Source organism: Protopterus annectens, chromosome 14.part0 (genome assembly GCF_019279795.1).
Source record: "Protopterus annectens isolate FY-2018-M chromosome 14.part0, PAN1.0, whole genome shotgun sequence".
NCBI classification, from domain to species: Eukaryota; Metazoa; Chordata; order Ceratodontiformes; family Protopteridae; genus Protopterus; species Protopterus annectens.
The window spans coordinates 597,874,904-597,890,953 of record NC_056748.1 but is presented as its reverse complement, the minus strand read 5'-3'; positions in this window follow the sequence as shown (position 1 = coordinate 597,890,953).

Below are 16,050 nucleotides of genomic sequence, written 5' to 3'. Positions count from 1 at the left end.
ATGGCCATAGCTTTGCAATGCATGCCATGTCTGTGTTTGATAGTCCTTGACATGGGCATTGCCTGGGATGTGCATGTCCCACAATAATGTACAGTGACATGTACAGGTGTACCTGGTTTGGCTGGCACATGTTGTGTACACAGACCATTATCCTCCGATATGCGAATACTGGCCTGGTGTGGCAGAACCTGCTTATAGTCAGCAGGTTGATCCTGCACCTGCATTGATAGCATGATACAGGTATTGCCTAGTGTCAGTGGCATCGGTCCATACAGGAAACATGTGTAAGGCATTGTATGGCCTCTGTGGATCACATTTGATGGCACCACATATGTTGCAGGCATCCAGTGGGGAACGTAGTGAAGGCACATTTTCTGCAATTATGTGCCTATTGTATTGCTGTACAGGGTGCCATGCTCTGTGCAGCCCACTGCAATCACACCATGCCTACTATCTGTCATCAATGTGCAGGGTACTAGCAACATAGCGGGATATTCTAGGCAAGTGTGTTTGTGTATGACACATGGGTTCAGGACGTATTCCGGGTAATAGTAGGGTTGCATACTTTGTTCACCAGGCCTTTTGCCAGATGTAGGGGTATGGCTTGCCAACAAAGTCCCTTGGCTGACTGACATCTGTACTCCTCGTGAGGTGGACATTGTGACATATAAGATGGACACCATATAGGAAAACTACAAAATCCACTCCCCAACATGTCCAGTGGTTAGACACTCACAGCCACCACCACACAGGCTCTAACAGTCAAACACACACACACCTGCCATGTCCTGGAATAGAACCCCTACTTAACTAGTGTATCACACTACAGCATTATGCAGTTACAGCATGTGCTACGGAGATTACTGGGTTACAGCAGTCCCAGAGGTGTATGTCTAGGTGGGTGACATCAGCAGGATTGCCAAAGGTGGTCATGTGAACTGTAAAGAGTGTGCATACTCTAAAAAGCATTGTACCTGTCTCAGGCAGACAGAGACACCCACAGTTGGTCTGTCTTGGAATAGAACCCCTACCTAACTAGTTTATCACACTGCAGCAATACGCAGTTACAGCACGTGCTACGGAGAATACAGGGTTACAGCGGTCCTAGAGGTGTATTCCTAGGTGGGTGACATCAGCAGGATTGCCAAAGGTGGTCATATGAGTCATAAAGAGTGTGATACTTTAAAAAGCATTGTTACTGTCTCAGGCAGACAGAGAGACACACACACACACACACACACACACACACACACACACACACACACACACACAGTTGGTCTCCCTTGGAATAGAACCCCTACCTAACTAGTTTATCACACTACAGCAATACTCAGTCACAGCACGTGCTATGGAGAATACTGGGTTACAGCAGTCCCAGAGGTGTATACGTAGGTGGGTGACATCAGCAGGATTGCCAAAGAAGGGCATTCCACGTGTACCGCGGGTTTTACATGTCTGTTACCTGCGTGTACCCGCTGCTTACTGTCATGAAAACACAATTACACCTGCTTAAAAGTGTCTTATGCAGTCCTAATTGACAGTATCAACAAGGCTTGCAGGTCTTGAACCCTAGACCATACACACTGAGGTCACTGGATGTACCACTAAGCCATCTGGGTTGTACACATGTTGCATGGAGTCTATAATGCACATCCTACTACAGGTATTCCACAGTACTGAAAACAAATGGGACAGTCCCTTTGTGTACATATGTACAGTACCCTTGAATGTACTGTACTCTGTGAAACAACAAAGACAAGTCTACATTTGTACAACTGTCATACCTACATATATATATATGCACCTACGGGATATGTACACACACACACACACACATATATATATATATATATATATATATATATATATATATATATATATATATATGCATATACACAGACACAGCCATAGCTATATATATATATATATATATATATATATATATATATATATATATATATATATATATCTACATGTCTGAATACCCTTTGTGACACAGAAGGGTTCCAAAGGAACTGACGTGTACACAAAACAGAGGCATCTCTTGTGTTACAACATTTAAACCATAAGCAGTTCACCAGCGAAGGGATGGTTGTTGTGTATGCGGAGTTTGTGGTGGGGAATGATGGCTAATGTAATCTACTCCGGGGATTGTGTAGTTAGGGTGGGGGAATGATGGGTATGGATCTACACACCAGCGACCACTTCTGTGTCACTCCTCGACAGTGGCACAGGGAATAACATACCCAACTGTAGTCGTGCTTGACTGTGTAGTCTTTACCACTCCTAACTATGTAATACTTTGTAGACACCGGTCACCGCAGATGGCTACCATGGTGTGCTAAAAGACATTACACATGTGTATGCCTGGCTACAAGGTAGTCACACACACATACATGCACACACTTGCCAGTATTGTGCATACACGTCTTGCCTATGTAAGGGTAACTAGTATAGTGGTATGCAGTTGGGGTATGTGCCACAGAACACATACAATTACACTTACTGATTCCACGTCTGAGCTTGGTGTCATCACAGGACCAATTACTTGCAGTAGGTAGGAGTGAAGATAGAGGTATAGTGGTTGACAAGGATAAAGGCCAGTGCAAAAGGAGGTATCTCTTTGGAATTGAGCAAAACCTGCTGCCATGACAGGATGCAAACACAAATACACACACACACGACCACACTCAGCCTATGCTGACACATACACTCAGGCATTTGCTGAGACACACACAAACACACTCAGGCATTTGCTGACACACACACTTAGACATTTGCTGTCACACACGCAAACACATGCACACAGTTGCCAGTGGTGGGATCAGAACTCCTGCCTATCTAAGGATCACTATTACAGTACTACACAGTTACAAGATGCGCCACAGAGATTACACATACCAAGGGAGTCAGACTGCCCTTCTACAATTGAGGACAACAACAGGGAGACTGACAATCACGAAGTACATAGCTGTAGACCTGTGTGTTTAAATAGGTGTCCATTACAATCTTTATGCACAAACAAGACACACCATCCGCAGGTAGGCCTGAGAGGTATAGTTGTAGCACAACAGGAACCTGAACTGGAGTATGGCCATCTGCGGAATGGACAACTACTATCACTATACAGGGTTACAGTGGGCATGCCCATACACTTAGTAGCACAGGGCCATTTGGGATGCACTATGACTACAACTACACAAGGTTATACTGGGCATGCTCATACACTTAGTAGCAAAGGGCTTGTTGGATGCACTGATTCTAACCACTGAAGGCCACAGTGTGCATGCTCAAACACTTACATGTACAGAACATGTTGTAATGGACTCCTATTGTAAACACACAGGCTTACAGTTAGGTACACCTTACCTGTCAGTATATATGCACATCATACTGGTTTACTACCTGATACCTTTATGTGGCCTGTAAATGATATATCTGTGTCTGTGCTGTGTGATACACATGCATACATGTACATGAAGTACTGACATATATATGTCACATATACACATTCATGCATGTGTGGATGTGACAGACAATAAGTTACCTGGGTCACACAGGCGGATGCTACCTACAGCATGTATCACACACCTTGCTGCCCTGAAAGGCATACATTAATAGCAGGTTGTGGACAGTGACATTATACGTGGAACAGTGGCATGTGCAAGCATAATGTGTGAGCCACCTTGTGTAATGGTACTGAGGTGCAGGTGACAAGATGACCTCTCACGGCTGTGGTAGTAGTTGTCATTATTATCAGGGCTGCTACACTAAGTATATCTCACATTGGTCATATACACAAGTTCTGCTGCTGTCCGTCACCTTACATGGGGCATTTGCTACCAAGCACATTAATGCCACGTGCAGTGATGTCATGGTACAGGTGGCAACTGCTAGACCAAAACAATGAGCCAATGTCCTGCTGTTATTATGAGGTTGTCCAGTGTCTGTCATTCCGGGCCGTCATGACCGAATGACGAGCCTTCAACACAGAGCAAATGCATCCATGTTACACATGTGTGTGGATAATACCTAGGTCACATTTACCCATATAGCGCTTTCCAAGGCAAATGTTTCCTACACACAGAAGTAACACCCTGACACCTACATGACAATTGCATTGGATGCCTATGCTAACCCATGCTAGATGTGTGGCTTTAGTAATCCATTTGCTCAATGTAGAACCTACAATGGGGAATACCGACATCTGTGCAGTGAGGAACACCTGGCTGAAGGCTCTGTAGTGCACAATTGCACTACCACCATATAACTCAGATCCAGACATGTGGGCCATAACAGTGGTATGGACCATACCAGGTGGTGGTGTACACATATTCATAGAGGCTACTCACATGTAAAGACCACTACTCTGACATAGCACATCACAGATAAGTCAGGTACAGGTGACAGTGGCAAATGCTGCATTCTAGATTGTATCCTCATATACATCCACCACCTTGTTCCCAGACTGCCAGCACATACCCATATATGGTATGACATAGTATGGTAGACCACCAGTTAACCCTCGATTGGTGGACTGTACCTAGGCACAATGTACCCATGTACAGACATAGCTGCATAATGTGTTATGCAATGCAATAATGCCACTGTTTGTAACCTGCTGAGTTGTACACATACCAGGGTCCCTCAGATGTTGTCAGCATTAACACGGTCGACTGTTGCTGTACACCAGTAAACAACACCCTCATGGTTGGAGATGACCTAACCATACCTGCCCTGGATATGTACATAACCAGAGAGACAGGCGCTGAATATATATATCAAAAAACACACACAGAATGTTGGATAAAAACTTTATCAAACAGGCAAAGCTTTCGGGCAAAAACCTTCTTCAATACTATCACAAATATTTGTGATAGTATTGAAGAAGGGTTTTGCCCGAAAGCTTTGCCTGTTTGATAAAGTTTTTATCCAACGTTTTGTGTGTGTTTTCTGGATATGTACATCCCACACTCATACAACATATATTACATTACCATAGCTTTCATTTACCTTCCTACATACAGGTGGCTACAGTCATTGCACACATGCACATGGCAGATAGTATGCAAACAGTACATAAGGTTCGATATCTATGTTGACAGAGGTAATATCCCCTCTCTACTGGTCACCCATGACACTTATCATATCATACAACACCCCATGTGGCATGTATGTCTTTAGACATGACCACCTAATGCAATGCCTACAAACATACCCAAATACCCAAATAACAGGACCATAGGACCTACACAAGGCCTGTATTGACAGACTCAGGGAAATCCAGCTCTGCACTGTATGTGCCTGAGTAGTCACAGGTGATATGTTCATGACATGTACAGCCATGTGTGGCCACAGCTCCTACATATACCCCATGTCAACAATTGCAAGCCATGCATGCTGTGTGCTGTCTGGACATTAGCCTTAGTACTGCAATAGCCAGTACATGCTGGGGTGAGATATTTACAAGCCACAGATTTCGCACATGCTTGAATAAGTGTACTGCCTAGCTCTAACAGAGCAATTGCTGGCACTCTTCCAGTACATATGAGGTGTGTGTGGCAAATATGATGTGCTCACTCTTGACCATTACAGTGCCCTAGCTTCACCAAGGCACTGTCAAGTAACAGTTTGTAGGAGCATGACATGGAATAATGCTGTGTGTGTCATGCTATGTGCTGTTGTAATATATGTACACTTGGCTACTCAGTGAAAGTGGTGGTGTCCTACCAGTACATGAATACAACATCCATTATGGTGTAATGCTCAGCTATGTTTCACACATGGCGTGGGGAAGGTGTGGAATGTATCCTCTTGACCTGCTAGTGCACGTACTGATGTAGACCGCATATGTGTACATGTATTGCTGTTTGTGTAGATTCCATGTGTGTGCAGTGTCTGATGTCTAAAGGTGACTGTTGTCTTAGTACATCATGCTGTTGCAATACAGCATCAACATCGCCAACTGTATATGGTGATATGCTCTAAGTACAGTAAGCCGTTCATGAGGTATGGACAGATGTTTGGACATGACTACTAAGTGGTGGGGCTTCTTTGCAGATGAATGATTATTGAGGACAGATCACTGGTGTGTTACAACCAGTCCTACAATAACCTGTGCACCTGCTAAGGTCAGATTTTGTTAATTGAATTGGAAGACAGACAATGCAGAATGCTGTAAGGGTGACACCGAAGGCAAACCCCACGACACCTGTAACAGTAATACCTCCCCTGTGCATATATTGTGCATATATCAGCACAGTTGTTAAAGGAAAGAGTCAGTAAGCATTGTACTGGATGTGATAGTGCTGTACTGCTGTAGTACCTATCATGAGATAGCCATGTGTTTGATTCACAGTACTGGCATGTGTAGGTGTGTGTCCATATATGTCACGTATGGTTGGGAATACATCCCACATGTTATCACTCTCCTGAACACTGACATCAGTACAGAGTGAAGTGTAGAAAGAAAGCCATAGGCAGGTGGTTAAACCTCACACATGTAAAGTGTCTGTATGTGTGTGACATAGGTGTATATCTTTCTGAATGCCGATGTGTGTGTGTGTGTGTGTGTGTGTGTGTGTGTGTGTGTGTGTGTGTATGGCTGTCCATGTGTATAGCTGTCCGGTTCCTGGAATGAGGCTGTATTTTACCATAGTGAAATGTTAATGCCCCCCCCATCCACTCAAAGCAGTCTAGCATCCCTGTTGATAACATCAATTGTAGACAGGCATACTAACCGCCTGTTAACATGTACGCCCTGGGGTATGATCTGTTGTTACATAGCCTACTGATGGACCCCCCTCCCCACACACACTCACTGAACTGTAGTATCCCTGTCGATGCCCCCAATTTTAGGCCATTACAACTACCTGTACATGTGTAATCTCTGCGGTACGTCTTGTAATTGTGTAGTACTATAATGATGATATGCACATAGGCAGGGGTTCTCATCCGAACACTGGTAACTGTGTGTGTGTCAGAGTGTGTGTTACTGTGTCTGGAATCCCTGAGTGTGTGGGTGTGTCTGTGTTTGCATGCTGTCATGGCAGTGGGTATTACTGCTTCAAAATGAGAAGCCACTATTTCCACTGGCCTTTATCCTTGTCATCCAGCATACCACACTTTTACCCACTCCGCACTCCAGGTAACTATACCTGTCATGTCACCCACTATGGATGTGATGGCTCTGAACACAGTAGCTTACTACACAGCTATCATGCTCTTGGATTATTAGAACAGTAAACATAATTGAAACATGGAAGAATATAACTGTGATGTGGAAGTTACAAAGTGCATGCAGGTATTGTCATACTGACCTGTGGGTAGTCAACATGTACATATGGGACTCACGCAGACACCAACATCCCACGGCACATGCAACTACACCTGAAAGAGGAAGGCAGAACATCAAGATCAACATGCTGTTAGTGTTTTTACACATGATACATGCTGTCAAATGTACAAAATGCATTCTAAAACTGCAATACATGTTATGTTTGCTGCCTGTCAACACTACTCAACAATATTAATCTATAATTGTCTACCTAGTATGTTCACCCTGTGTATCAGACCATATGAACATGTCCCTGCACCGATGGTGAGGTGTGGCACAGGCATCATCATATGCACAGGGTGATAATGTTTGCCAGAGGCCTAGACTGTGCCATTGGATGACATAATGCATGTGTGTTAGGGCCTGTGATATCATTGGGCATGTGTGGATGTTATGCATGTGTGTGTTGAGGTGCCCTACATTTGTTTCCAGTGTGTGTGTATGCATGCACACAGGTCTGGCATGAGACTGGCATACACAGGGGTAATATTGACAGCTGCAGACTGTACAAGGCAGATGTCACAGTTCATGGTGTCCGGCTATGGCCACGTGACCTGCGCCTGCCAGGGGTTGCACGGGCACTACCAGACAGAGGTCCAGATTTGGTACTGTCTGATGACACATGTCCACTGGAATTGTGTCCCTGTTGGGACCATGCAGGACCACATGCACGTGGCCTGCTGTGTCCTGGTGTGGACTGCACAGCACCAGCAGCACTGTTGCTGCTACCGTCACTATGGAAGCAGGCATGTGCAGTAGCATGTTCACGTAGACCTTGAACAGGTGATGTAGCTGGCCTACATCCACATGCCCAATGCCTCACTCCCACCAGATGTTCCAGCACAGACATTCCATGCTCGAGGATTGACATGCCACGGTCAAGGACTCCCACCATGTCACCCAATCATCTATCCAAAACATCTGCAAGATGATGGTGAGCATTTGCAAGTGCCTGGATGTTGTCAGTTAATGAATGGACAGCAGCCCTTTAAAGCCTCAGACCATCTCTGTTGTGCCATTCAGCACATGCTTGTGCCTCCATTACAGCCCAAAACATGCATCTGGTAACTTCAGCTGATGTGCTTTGTCCCATGGGGGCATGTTGGCCAGTGGTCCTCCTACAAGCAGCGCTTGGTGCATGCCTGTGTGGGATATCACCAGTCTGTTGACTGGGAGCATGGTGTGCAGGCACACCTTCCATAGTCACCACACTTCCCTGTTCCATGCTACCACCCACCAACTGTCCTTCCTCTATGGCTGCTGGTGATGGGGTATGTGCAGGCAGGGGAACTGTGTGCAAGGATGAGGGGGAGACAGGTGGAATGGCAACCAATGGCACAGAGTCAGCCCCTGACAACATTGCTTGTGCCTCAATCATACTATCATCATCACTGCTAGAGTCTGTGGTAACACTAACATCAGGTGGACCGCAGGAGGGCAACGCACCTACATCAACACCTATGAGGGGAAGACAAGAACTGTACATTACAAGTTATACCAGATACACACAGACAGACAGAGACACACACACGCAGACAGACAGAGACACACACACAGACACACAGACAGAGACAGACAGAGACAGACAGACACACACAGATAGAGACAGACAGACACACACAGGCAGACAGACAGACACACACAGACACACAGACACACAGACACACACAGGCACACACAGACACACATGCTACATGCAGGTGATATTGCAGATGGCATTCAGCTTAGACAATTATAATTTCAGCTTAGGCAATTATAGTGGTAGTCATCATACATCCCTGAGTTGCACAGCATGCATGTGGTATAGCAGATGGCATGCACCTTACATAATTATAGTGGTGGTTAGCATACATACCTGTATTGCACCATTTGTGTTAGTAGCCTATGCCTCATACCTGCAACACAATGCATGCACATTGCACCATTGTACTGCACTGCCATGGTGTGTGCAACATACACCACATGTTAACAGACCATCCTGACCTTTGTACATCTGCCACTGATGCTTTGTGTTGGCCACCGCCCCTATGTGTGAGAACATGAGCAGTAGGGTATGTCAACTGCATACTATGTTTGCCTGAGCCCTAGCTTGCATATCTCCCCCAAAACAGTACATGTCTGTTCAACATTATTCCGCCTACCCCTGAGCTGAGTGTAGACATTGTGCATGTGGCTGTACACACATTTGACATGGCTGTCCCTACTTTGCAATGGTGCCACAGACCAGCACAGGTTTACATTACACTGGCCTGCTGTGTGGCGTATAACCTTGCCAATCGCATGTAGTATATCATGTCTTCTGCTGACGTGTTGAATGACATGCATACATGTGTAACACAATGGTGTCCTTTCCAATCTACAGTACGGTAATGGTGTCCCAATGCAGGGATGTGTTATACTAGCATGGGCCTTCAGCTGATGCAATGTTGTCTTTCCACCCTACAAATATGCAGGGACATACTGCACATTGAGATGATGTGCATAGCCATTACAGGGCATCATGTGGCTTCACATTTGCTATACAGTGTGAGCTACTGACACAGTTCATAGCCATGACTATGTTCACATACAATACATATCTAATGTGGAATGTGACCCACGTCACCGAGGTGTATACACAATGAACCCTAATGTGGAATGTATGACACAGGTCACAGAAGGGTATACGGATGACACCCCTGCACATCTGTAACCATATTATTGATACCTGCCAACTATGCCCACACATGGCTAACTTACAAGTTCTCTATGTCCCACATGCCATCTGTGTACCTCACACACATGAGGAGCAGGCATGACAGCAATGTCTGACACCAGTAAGGTGAATCTACTGTATCTGTGGCTTGATGTGGATGTATGTGTATGTTGTGCAACACATTTATGTATTTGGATACTGTATAGGTGAATGCTTCCATGTAGTGACACACTCCAGATGTTCAAGACATGTTATGTGGTGGTTTCATGTTATGCATACACAAGCTGTGCACAGGCCTGTATGATGTTTAACGTTTCACATCTGCAATATCACCATTACACAAAGGCCATAGTTTGTTTTGCTTCATGTCTCTGGCCATCCTCCATGGCCATGTGTACACATGTGCAGTCCAGTGGTTGTGATGGCCATCTTATTTCACATGTCAGTGTTATCCCATATGACATACACCCATAGATGTCATATGCTCCACTGAGGACAGGGTTATGCAGACAAAGGTTGGTATGTATGGGATGTGAGACATGTTATGCAGGATAGTTGAGCAGTGTTTCAGTCAGTCCATGGACATGTTTGATAGCACATGACATTGTGTGACATTCATATCAAGGGTATACTCCACAAGGGTGTATCCTGTGGGCCGGGCATACTCCAGCTCCAACACATTTAGTGTGTGTGCACACACATATGCTCTCTGTACAGTACTGTTCATATTCCCAAGATGTGTACTGCTGATATGTAGTATCTGTCCATATAGTGGAACACACCTCCACCATTGTATTCACTGTTGTTCACACATCTGGCAATGACAGTTTGGAAGGTTTAGTGTAGGTGTTCATATAGTCTTCAATTGTTTCACATAGGTAAACAGTGTGATGCATTGCAGGTCTGACCAGTGTCCATTACCAGGACCACCATACATTATGTGTAAGTGTGTTATGGCAGGTAGCATGCAATTAATATGTTCCGTGCATTATCAAGCCCTGTAAATAATAACAATCTCACCTGACACAGGCTGCTGTCACTGCAAAATGACAGAGGTACCTAAACAGGGGTGTCACAGCAGTAAGATCATTATCCACACCTGTGTGGTAGCTACAGGGTGCAATGTCTATGTTAGCACATAAGCCAGTACAATACACTATACTATGGAGTATGCACATCTGTGCATACATAGAGTAGCAGACTATAGTATGTGGCATGTGTGCATACATGCCTTGCATATGATGTTACATTACATATTTTACAGTAACACATGTAACTATGTGATATATGGTTGTGTTTTATGTGCAGTAGTGACTTACCAGGCAACTCCAGGCTCGGTAGTTGAGAGACACCTACCTCCACAATACCAGCTAATGCTTGTGGATGGAGGTCTGCAGGTGTCCCCAGGTTGGCCAGTAGCTCCTTGGTACGTGTGAGTGGGGGCTGGGTGAGTGGCCCCCCCACCTGTTACACCTTGTTCCCTGGAGATTGCATTAGCACGCTGTTTCGCCAGTCTTATCTGGTCAGTGTAGTGTCGGCGCACCTGCTGATAGGTGCGATTGTGTCCGCCAACATCATTTATCCTCCTGTAGAGTTCCTTTCACAGGGCATCCCACTGCTGTGCGTCCTGTGGCACATGGCTGAAGAGTGTTGTGTAGTTGTCGAGGAGGTATGGGAAGAGGACCTCATTTTCCAAGCGGCTGTATGGCAGCAGTCGGCTATGTGGCATACCTGGAAGACATAACGATGGAGACAGGTCACAGTAACTCACAGAGAAGTACAGCAGTACAGCTGAACATACAAGTGTATCACATTTATTAAGATTACAAATATGTCTTTGTAGATCTACATGACACTAACACCACTGACATGTATAAGTCACACACATTTGACACCTACTGGTGATGTGATGTTATCGCCATATATGTGTGTGTCATGTGATGACATTGCTCATACACCATGTGGATGTTGTCTTGATGTGGGCATGTCTGTTTGCCTGTAGTGGTGTCTTTACCTATCAGTACATGCCTGGATGTGTTCACATTAATGCATTCGACCTTAATGCTGTGTATATGCCACATATATAGTGATACATAGCCGTTAGGGACATGACCTGTGACCTTGCAGACTTGCAAGCATGTATGTGTTTTGCCATATACATCTACATGGCACTGTACAGCTGTGTAGCATCTTGCCATGTATTGCCTGTGTTGCACATGTGTAACATATGGGACAATAGGTAGCCTGATGGCATTTGCAGGGTTTGATATCAACTATGGCATGTATGGTCATAGTGATGTGGTAGGCTGTATGCCCTGGGCCATTTATGAGCCTAGGCAGACAGGTTACCTAGCTGTAGGAAACAGACAGGTAATTTCCAGTGGCCAGTTCAAGCAGTGCCAAAGAACTGATACACATGGTTACTGATATATTTGGCATGCGGTCATCACACCATGTCACAGAGAGGGGTGATGTGCAGCTTCACTGGACAGGGATGCATAGTATGGCAAGAGTATGTTAGGTGTATGGGACATGGATCTGTTAGGCATGTTATGATCTTTGTACTAGAAAGGTGGATGCCCATGAAGTATGTGTTTATTTGGGAACAGGATGTGTTAAGTGTAGCATGTCCAACATCTCTAGGTTGGACATGGCTTTATTCTGGGTAGGCTGCATGCTACATAGTTCAGCTAGGGATTGTGAAGGGCAGTGTAGGCCATCTACACATGGGCAATAACCCTTAAAGGAAATATGTGATCTATTATGGGTCACATGGGTGTTGAGTATGGCTGAGTAGTTATCGCTATATTCCTCGATGGCATCCTGTCATGATTAGGGGTGCCACATATGACTACCTGTCTTTTGTGGTGATGTAACTATCAAAGGGAAGTACTGTCCAGCTGCATTCCATACACACAGTTGCCATTATGTTGACCGCTGCCTAGGTGGTAGTTAATGCATACAGGGTTTGTAACATAGGAGATGACAATGCGATACTTAGCTGTCTGAATGTGGCCATACATCACACATCACACATCTGGCACACTAAGGCTCTTCTGTATGTTGAACGCAGCACACAATGAGTCGACTATTGCTCCTAGTTCATAGTCATTTGCAGACATCAATACGCTGATGCCTTCTATGTTAGTCTATGTGGTATAGGTACCAAAGAGGGGGAGTACCGGGAATGACCCCTGTATTACTGTGGCTGGCACTGGTTTGATGTGCGTGTATTCGTTAGACACCTTCTGTAGTGTGGGTTCTGCCAGCAGTCCAGTTGCCAACCACTCCTGTGACATAGGAATATACACCTAGTTTACTGAGTGTAGCTGAAACACAGTATGGGTTATGGTGTCCTACGACCTGGCAAGGTCATGATATGCAGTGTGAATCAACCCTACTGTCATCTGCATCTGTACCGCATACATCAATTACATTGACCATGGCTCATGGCCGTACAGACCAGATTCAGCAGGGTAGTTGTGCACTATTTCCCATTATCAATGGTGTCTCCCCCTTTGTGGGGTGTGATAACTGTTGCTGTGCACCATTCAGTTTGTACACAGCCTGACATGGAGCTATGATTGAACATGATGTGTATGTGGATAGCTGAATGTTCTTACATTTGTGTAGGATACACCCTGGGATGTTGACAGGTCCCATGAAAGCTGTATGTATGGCATTAGAGAGTGCAGCTTGTACCTGCATAGTCATTAGCACAGGAGCCCTGTAGCTTACATGGATATATTACTAAATGTACCTGTTGGGGGTGGGGGGAGGTGGGAGTGGGTTTAGGTTCTCCGAGACCCTATCTGGATGAGCGGGTGCTATTTCTGTAGGTGCAGTACTTCCCATGTCATAGTGCTGGTTCTGTTTCAATGGCACAATCACTGCACATATGTGACTGCTTAAGGTTCATTTGTGTAGGATTCAGCATTTGCACATGCATTGTTCATCTGCATGAGTGCCATGGCACTCCCCACTCTGCTCTTAGGGAACATGACATTGGCATTGAAGACTATGTGTAGCATACTGTTAGCCCTGTTTGTGTGACTATTGTGATCCAGGTCAGTGAGGTAGATGGAATCCAACATGGACTGAGCGCAGGTGTTGGTACGTGAGGAGCCTTCACAGTTCTTAATGGAATAGTTGAGAGTAGCCAATATTATGGTTCTGTCTCAGACCTAATCTTCCCCATTACAGCACATTATGGCAGTTGGGAAGTCAGCGGCCTGGTGGGTGATCTGTCTCAAGGTGCATTTTGAATTCCACTGTGGCACAATGGTAGTTGCTCAGCATAATGCATCCAATGTTATGCAAGTGCAATTAGCGTGGGGGTGTACATATCCTTCAGGAATATGGACACACCGGCCTGTGTGTTCCAATAAAGGATAATAGGCAAAAGATGAGGTATGTGTTATAACATGGTCATGCAGGTGTGCTCTCCGGAGCATTGAAACATGTCTCAGCCACTGCATAGATATGTTCTCCATGTTAGGGATTGGCATATGTGTGTCCGTATAGTGTTTCTGACATATATCATTGTGTAGCAAGACATGCAGTGTATTGCTTGGCTGTCCCTGTAACAGCAGTGGACCCTCACCTGAACTGTGCATGATGAAGGCACTATAGGAGAAGCATGAGCACTAGGCTGTATCCAGATTCCCAGGGGTGGCAGGTGCAGGCCCTGTCTGGCAAAGCATCATGGTCTGTCGACCATGTTATCCCAGGACGACAGATACTGGATACCCTGCGACATGCACCACTACACTAGATAATTGTTGAATACAATTCTTTTGTCCCTGTACTGCAGTATCATTCTGGCCAATGGCAGAATGCTACCCAGGCCTTGGGACATACCTGCATGGCCTACAAGACCTGACAGTTCCTACATGTATTTCCATGCTGTCCAGGCTACTGCATCACAGGTCCTGCACAACAACATGGAATATGCCAGAGCCATGTGTATAGTTCAAAAGGTGGTCTGAGTGTATGAGTATGTGGCTAATCATGTCAGACAGGCAGCTGACAGTATGTATGCCCTTGTATAGGTTGGTGTGTAACATAGTGCTAGAGTTTGCATTCACAAATGCTTAGACACGTCTGAGAATGTGTGTGATTTCCGGTAGTGTGTGTGGGTGTCCTTACTGTGTTCTGGTAAGGGTATGTGTTGGTTGTATTGATGAGCTACATGTGTTTACCTACACCTCATGACTGTCCAGTCCAGTCATGGCTGTAGACTGGGCTGCCTTCCAGCTTACCCCTGTAGCTGCATCCCAGACAAATGTGTGGGGCATGGTGTTAGGTGGGTCTGGTAGTGTACATGGCATAGAGATTACATTCCTCCAGGATGGGCACATACACAAAGCTGACATTAGGAAACACCAGTAGCTGACTAGTGGACATGCCTGTATGAGCAGTCAGTACTACAAGTACCAAGTACTGTATTTAGTTTACGTATTGCCTATGAAGATGTTTTAGATAGTGATGCTCACATGTAAATATTTGTGTTATGGATGTGACAACACTGGATATTATGGAAACATTGTAGCTACCCTTAGCAGCAAACCTCCCCTGAGGAGCACATCACATCCTGTTAGTTGATTACAGATGATACATGTGTCTACAGGTCTGTTTCCTTCTCTGGGTATATACTCACATATCCACCAGGACCATGAGCTCTGTTGGGCACAGACACCCACTCCCCAAACAGAGTCATGTATCAATACGCTCTGATGCCCCTATCAACATGATCAGGATATAATCAGATAGTGTGAACCATCACCTATGATGCGGCTATTACACATGGGCAGCTGTCTCCTACATCTTACACTCCTACTGCAGATGTTATACTGGAGTTAAAGATGATGTGCAACCTGTTTCATTACCAGTGCTGTGCACTACCTTACATACAGTATATGCAGGCAGCTGTTAGGTTGGGCTACACAAACCTGGTAGTTCATCCAGTGTGTCTGTGCTCTCAATATACCCTCTATGTAGGTGTGCACATAGCCATTTG